Genomic DNA, 8013 nt, shown 5'->3' with positions numbered 1-8013 from the left:
CCCACAACATCATTCATGGGGCTTTGTTTTCTCACAGTGCACCGTAAAACACTGAGCTTGTCCTCCGAATTATGCCATACTTAGACAAAATAAAACTTCTACTGTTACTAATGTTACTGTGGACACCTTTTGGCGCTGATCTGTGACATCACGCAATATGCTGACATCTGTGCAAACTCCTGAAAGCTTGGGGGACCAGGCCATCTTTTCCTCCAGTCAATTTCCTCTTCCCAGAATTTACTCTGAAGTTCTGACAGTGGATATATGCCTCTATCCATCCGTCCATCCATCCGTCCATCCATCCATCCATCCATCCATCCATCCATCCATCCATCCATCCATCCATCCGTCCATCCATCCATCCATCCATCCATCCATCCGCTTATCCAGAGTCGGGTCATGGGGCAGTAGCCTAAGTCAAGAGGCCCAGACTTCCCTCTCCCCAGCCACTTGAGCCAGCTCTTCCAGGGGAATCCCAAGGCATTCCCTGGCCAGGTGAAAGACATAGTCTCTCCAACATGTCCTGGGTCTGCCTTTAGGCCTCATCCCGCTTGGATGTGCCCGGAAAACCTCACCAGGGAGGCTTCCAGGAGGCATCCTGACGATGACCGAGCCACCTCAACTGGCTCCTCTCGATGTGGAAGAGCAGCAAATCTACTCCGAGCCCCTCCCGGATGACTGAGCTTCTCACCCTATCTCTAAGGGAGAGCCCAGCCACTCCGCGAAGAAAATTCATTTTGGCCGCTTGTATCTGCAATCTCGTTCTTTGGGTCACTATCCAAAGCTCATGACCATAGGTGAGGGTAGGAAAGTAGATCAACCGGTAAATCGAGAGCCTTGCCTTCTGGCTCAGCTCTCTCTTCACCACGACAGACCGGTACAACGCCCTCATCACTGCAGACGCAGCGCCAATCTGCCTATCGATCTCACGCTCCAGTTTTCCCTCACTCGTGAACAAGACCCCGAGATACTTAAACTCCTCCACTTGGGGCAGGACCTCATCCCTGACCCTCTACCCTTTTCTGAATCAAGACCATGGTCTCAGATTTAGAGGAGCTGATTCTCATCCCAGCTGCTTCACACTCGGCTGCAAACTGCTCCAGCGACAGCTGAAGATCACGTTCCAATGAAGCCAACAGGACCACATCATCTTCAAAAAGCAGAGACTTGATCCTCAGGCCACCAACACGGATGCCCTCAACACCTTGGCTGCGCCTAGAAATCCTGTCCATACATACGTCTATAGTACATAAAGCCTCAGGCTTAGGATCATGCCACAGCAGAGCCTGCACAGATAATTACACTCTTGACTAACAAAAGGTATGTTTTACAACTTGGTTGTGTAATCTGTGGTCGTGGTCTGTACTCCAGTCCTCAACCATCTGTTTCTTTGTTCAAGATGGAAACATTTCCGTGTATTGCCACTCCTAAAGGCTACAATCATTTCCTTTTTATTGTTCAAGTTAAAGATCAGATGATAGCGTCCCACACAATGCCACAAGTTCGTCTTCCAGTTCTATTTAACCAGCTTCCACCGATAAGGTCCTTGACTGCAGAGACATCTCAGTGATTCTGAGGAATACAGGAGTTTTACTCAAACACTTATGGACTTGCCTCATTTCAATTTGTTTGTGTAAAATAGCGGTGCTCAGATACTGAAAATTATGACCATTTGGTTTTGATCAATGTTGAAATCATGACTACTTACCATGACTACACAATGAGTTAGAAAACACTGTTCAGGCTTCACATTTTAAGGAGACTGCCAGCACTGGAGTGGCAAAGACATTTAGTGCTGATTAAAAGTGGTGAGAATATAAATGATGAAACAGAAAACAGATGTATATTTTTATAAGTATGTTTGGTTGTACCCCCTGGTCACCTGGACTCTATGCACATTACATGATGCGCATTGGCGGAGTGCCAGCACTGGACTTAAGTATCTCTATTTTGTCTCAAAGAAAAGCCCAAGTCCAAACCGTCCAAAGTTCAAGCCAAAGCAGTTTTAAACAAGCGTCATTCCTGAGCTGTCGCCATCTAGGCAGGTATGCATATACGCATAAATACATTGATACATACACATACACATAGACTGGATTACTGCAATTCATTACTCTCAGGAAGTCCACAGAATGTAGTTAAAAGTCTTCAGCTTGTCCAAAATGCTGCAGCTAAAGTTCTGATGAGAATTACAGTTTTTTGGATTGCTTACACACACTAAAATTAAAAGTAGTACTCTATTAGCAAAATCTTACACTCAAGAAGCAAAACATCAGCACATATTTGCACAACTATAAGCACATTGTCAACCTCATACTTGTTGCGAAACTCTACACACAGTGATTTGCAAAACACTAAACACACTTAACATACATCACACACAAAAATCTATGACGAAGTCACTTCCTTGCAATACCAAAGCACTGACTGTCAAATTATCCCACCGTCCAACCAATTAGTTCAACACAGTCATCAGGTGTGCAAACACTTGTTTGCTTAATTGTAGACACACCAATCAGGTGTGTAAGCACTATAAAAAGCAATCAGCAGGTGAGTTCATCGGTCTTCAAGCACAATGGAAAGAGTCAGAGAAAGAGTAAGACAACAACAAGGAGGAGGACGAGAAGGAGGAAGAGGAATCAACAGAGGAAGAGGAAGAGGAAGAGATGGAGACCATGCTGGATGTAGAAGAAGAGGAAGAGGAAGACGAAGACAAGAAGGTGCTCAAAGAGTACCGAATCGGACCAGTGAGATCCGCGCAACACTGGTTGACCACATTGTCAACCACAGCCTGACGCTGAAGGAGGCTGGACTGCGAGTACAGCCAAATCTAAGCTGATACACAGTGGCAAGTGTAGTGACCATCAAGTCCCACTTTTAGTCACCCTTGGGTGCGGGTGGAGGCAATGACTCGCTTCAACAATATTGTCCAGAAAGAAAGCGGGTTTGGGTTTATTGTCCCATTTATTGAATATGTTACCCGTCACAGTTATGCAGGGTCCAGAATGGCTATTTCTTGTCCAGGTTTATGTAAATGATGAAAATTAGAACGGCAAATTAGATGTGGCATATGAAACCAAACGAAGCGGTAAAAACCGTGTGACCTCCCGTCACCCACAAAACGCCAGTGCACTGCCACCTCAACACCTTTATAGGCTCCACAGTGCCTCCAGTGGTTAAAGGAAATACAAACCACAGTGCAATAAACTGAAATGTACATAAAACATTATCAAAATAAACTTAGACCATAATATAATCTAAACCAAAACAATATTGGCTCCTACAGCAAGTGTGATAAGAACATTTCGGCTTGAAAATAGGTACTGTACAAATATCACCGTATCAAAAACATCTGCACAGTTTCAGTAACTGCTTTGTAATACTGCATTATATGCTGTATCAGCACTTCTGTGGCCACATGGCTATAGTCAATGTCCCGGGGCAACATGGGGGAAATATAACACTCTGTGCAGCCATCACACAGAATGGGGTCCTCCACCGCCATGCCCATATGGGCCCTTACAACACAGCACTCATACATTCTTGGACCAATTGCACAACGTAACAGCAGCAAATCAAATCGATCATATGCAATATATTGTTGTCTGGAAAAATGTGTCTTTCCACCGATGTGCTCTTGTTCAGAACTGGTTTCAGCAACATCTACATTTCACCGTCCTATATCTTCCACCATACTCACCATTCCTCAGCCCTATTGAAGAGTTTTTCTCTGCATGGCGGTAGAAGGTATATGATCTCCGTCTCCAGGCTGAGGTACCCCTTATCCAAGCCATGGAGGACAGGTGTGCAGATAGGGTGGGGGACAGGGGGATCTGTCCCCCCCAGATTCAGATCGACCCCGATTCATCCCCCGCACTAAGTCCAGAAAGAAAACAAAATCAGAGGTTAAGAGCTTGAAGCTCCTTTTCAAATTACACTGAATGCAGCATGACGTAAACAAACACCGACTCTAGATGCGCCAAAGTGGTTGCTGCTAGAATGCAGGATGAAGCGAAAAAGGCAAGCAACGATTACTGCGTACCGTAAATCCTCTAATACAGGCCTGTATTCAATTAACGACCGGGTCTCATATTTTGGCCGGTGCCGGAGTCGGCGGAGGTGAATAATGGCCGGTCTCTTATTGTGGCCGGGTGGAATGTGGTAACAAGCAAGTACGGGGGCGGTTGTGTCATCGTCTCACTTTTGATTTGCCAGTGATAGACCGTGAGGGTAACTTTAACCGTGTGGAGATGAAGAAGAGGCGAAAATTTGATATCAAGTTCAAAGAGAACGTGCGCTGCAGAACACTGGGGAGCAATAGGGGTTGTATGAACTAGTCGACTTCCCTATAGTGACTTTTTATGCCTGTCATCAACTAGTCGCTGTCACGTGATAATGACCGGCAAGATACAGCCCTCGGAAAAGACAGCAGCCTGCTGTCAGCAGGTGACAAGCTCCTGTGCTTGGGGGGGGGGGCAACGCGCTGTGCCAGAGTGTCGGTACTGACACGCGATCGTTCATGTCGGTTCATTTCCTTTAATGTTTTCTGTCTTTTATTTGTGCCTGATGTGTTTCGCTGCTGTGGAGCAGGGCGCATCACCTTGTCCTCCGGTGACGCACCAATCACTGATGCAGCCGCCAAGCAGGGAGCACTCCGCTGTTTTTGCGGTCGGTAGATCTGCGTCCTGAGCACGGCCACAGTAACATTATCAAATCAGGTGTTGCTACCTCAAAAACTAATTTAACACGCGATTGTTCAAGTCGGTTCATTTCCTTTAATGTTTTCTGTCTTTTATTTGCGCCTGATGTGTTTCGCTGCATGCTGTGGAGCGGGGCGCATCACCTTGTCCTCCGACGCACCGATCACTGATGTGGCCGCCAAGCAGGGAGCACTCCGCTGTTTTTGCGGTCGGTAGATCTTTTAGAACTGCAGTTCAAAGGTAACTCATAAGGTGAATATATATATGAACCCAGGTAGCAATTTCTCTTTAGGATTGAGAGGAGATGCAGGAAGATAATAAACAGGCAGGACAGAAAAATAGTCAAATAAAACAAGTTAGTTTTTGTACCTGGTGGTTGCAACAAACAGACGCCATTGAAGGTAATCAGAAGTGAGGAACAGAAAATGAAATAATTATTTTAATGTTTAGAGCAGCAGGAACTCCGAGAGGCTGCAGGCGCATCAGTGAGTTTGCGGCCGCTGCGCAGGGGGAGGGGGGAGAGGTCTGAAGCAGAAACTACCGTTGTTAAAAGAAATGTGTTTAACTTTGAAAATGTGGGCGCAATTTTTATTGTCAAAACTCCAGCGAACCATTAGTTCATTTTGCTCAAATAGAAATGGAGGCCTGCCTCTAATTCTGGCCCTCGTTCCAATAAAGGCCTGGAGCTTGATGAGCTTGAGTCAAATACAGGCCCGGGCCTGTATTAGAGGATTTACGGTATTTAAAAAAGACCAACAGTGTAAGTAGGCGGGACCGATCTGTCTGTTTATGCAGGTTGGTTCTAGTTTCAGTACGTTGTTGTCAGTGTTGAGACTTACTCTTTAAAAGCGCCAAAGCCTCATTGCTGACTTTAACGAGTCTCATCTACAAATATGATCCCTCATGAAGTTACTACTTTACACCAGAAGATAGTGGAGATGTGGAACCTTCAGGCTGAGCAAAGTTTGGGAGCTTTTGGAGATTGAAAATTGCCTCCCGCTGAGAGGCTCCCAGTCGGGGAGAGGAGGAGATGTGAGCAACATGAAGAGCGCAAATATTAGATAAAACGTATAATTGCCGGCATCAGACAGCTGGTGCTGCACGAGAGGTGTGTGGAGTTTACAAGCTCCAAACGTTGGGTTTCCGTCTTGGACCACATTACCCAGCATGCCCCTCGCGGGGATTCCCTCCACGTTGCACCTGTGTCAATCCATGTCTATATATGGAAGACGCCACACCGGCTCTTCACTCAGTCATCGTTCCACCGTGATCCATGATCAGAGTATTCGGAAGCTAATACAGCTTAACCTCCACCTTTCCTACTCAGACCTCATCCAACCTTCAGCCTTTCCAGCACCGCTTTCAGCCAGCAGTCTGTAATAAAAGCTCTTACTCCCGAACCCAGTCTTCGAGTCTGACATCAGGCAGAGCTTTGTTGCCAGCGTTCCACTGCATAATGGCTTCAAACACGCATATAAATGTGTTAGTTTTTACGTAAACCATTGGAGGAAATTACACAAACTGACTGAGCTCTAGTTTAGGTGTGTGCAATAGTTTGTGTATTTGTACATGCGTGTGTGTGTGTGTGTGTGTGTGTGTGTGTGTGTGTGTGTGTGTGTGTGTGTGTGTGTGTGTGTGTGTGTGTGTGTGTGTGTGTATGTGTTTGGGGGAGGGTACATTGGAACTTTGCCCCCATTTAACTTCGCTACTTTATGAACCATAAAATGTGAGATTCCATAGAAATATGAAATATCAATCGGATGGATCTCTGACTATTTTAACCAGAAGACCAGAACTTTTTATTGCAGGGATTAAGCGGCACTTCGTATTACAGTTTTTCCAAATTGTTTACACACATTTTCTGGTACTTGAGACACAATTACCACAACATGTAACCAAGTAACCAACCCCCCTAACCAATTTTGCGAAACTACAAGCACAATTCCTGCTTTGCACTCAAATTTCAAATCTAAAACACACTTTTCTCAAAACACTACACACAATTCTCTGCTGTTGGCACATTTTTCATACAGGAACTATCTTGTTCTCACAAGGAACACACAGCTAGTATTCAAATGTGCACACTGACTCATCACAAGGGCAAACAATTGTCACACAGTTTTAAAATCAGCAAACAGAACTTTAGCATAAAAGGGCAACAGGTGAGCTCTTCTGTGTTGGAGCAATGGATGCCAACTTTGGAAACAGAGGCTGAGCCAGAGGAGTGAGAGTAAGAGGAGGAGGACGGGGAGGATGAGGAAGAGGACGAGGAAGACCAAGGACCATAATCTCTGATGAGATCTGAGCCACAGGTCAACAGGGTGCACTTTGAAGGAAACTCAGAAACAGTCAAAGAATTGCGATATAACTATGTGCAGGTGAGTCCCGCAATTGATGCATACACTCAACACTGTGTACAGTAAATTATACAAATTTCAATATTGTAATCATAATGACTGTGCACCACACTAGTGACCACTCCACGTTTATTTCTGATATTGTCATATGTGTTTCAGAGAGTCCTTGAGCTTGAGACAGCTGCAGTGGAGCACCAGTTCATCTTCATTGATGAGGTTGGATTCAATCTCACAAAAAGATGAAAGAGGGGAAGGAATATCATTGGCCAGCGTGCCATTGTTGAAGTCCCTGGCCAGCGCGGAGGGAACATCACAATGTGTGCAGCGCTTGGCTACCATGGCATCATCCATCACCATGCTACCCTTGGCCCCTACAACTCCGCCCATCTGATCACATTCCTGGACACCCTACATAACACACTCATTCCACCAGACCAGCTAGATGGTCCAGAACAGCCCAGGTATGTTGTCATTTGGGACAACGTAAGTTTCCACCGGGCTGCTGTGGTTCATAACTGGTTCACTGGCCACCCACGCTTTTTAGTTGTTTATCTCGCTCCATATTCTCCAATGCGTCAATCCAATTAAGGAATTTTTTTCTGCATGGAGATGGAAGGTGTATGACCGACAGCCACAAACCCGTATACCTCTTCTCCAAGCCATGGAGGACGCATGTGGAGATATAGAAGCTGATTCTTTTCATGGCTGGAATCGCCATGCTAGGAGATATTTCCCCCGCTGCTTGGCCAGGGTCAACATTGCTTGTGACGTGGATGAGGCACTGTGGCCAGACCGCAACAGAAGAGAGGATGCAGCATAGTTTTATTGTTTTACTGTAACTGTATACAGTAAATTTCTGTTGGATGTAGTCTATGTGTGCAACTTTGTGTTGGTTGGGAATGGGATGAACATTGTGTACAATGTTTTGTGGGAAAAATAAAATATTTTCTACCATG

This window comes from Nothobranchius furzeri, chromosome 12 (genome assembly GCF_043380555.1).
Source record: "Nothobranchius furzeri strain GRZ-AD chromosome 12, NfurGRZ-RIMD1, whole genome shotgun sequence".
Lineage (NCBI taxonomy): Eukaryota > Metazoa > Chordata > Actinopteri > Cyprinodontiformes > Nothobranchiidae > Nothobranchius > Nothobranchius furzeri.
Note: the sequence above shows the minus strand (reverse complement) of the source record.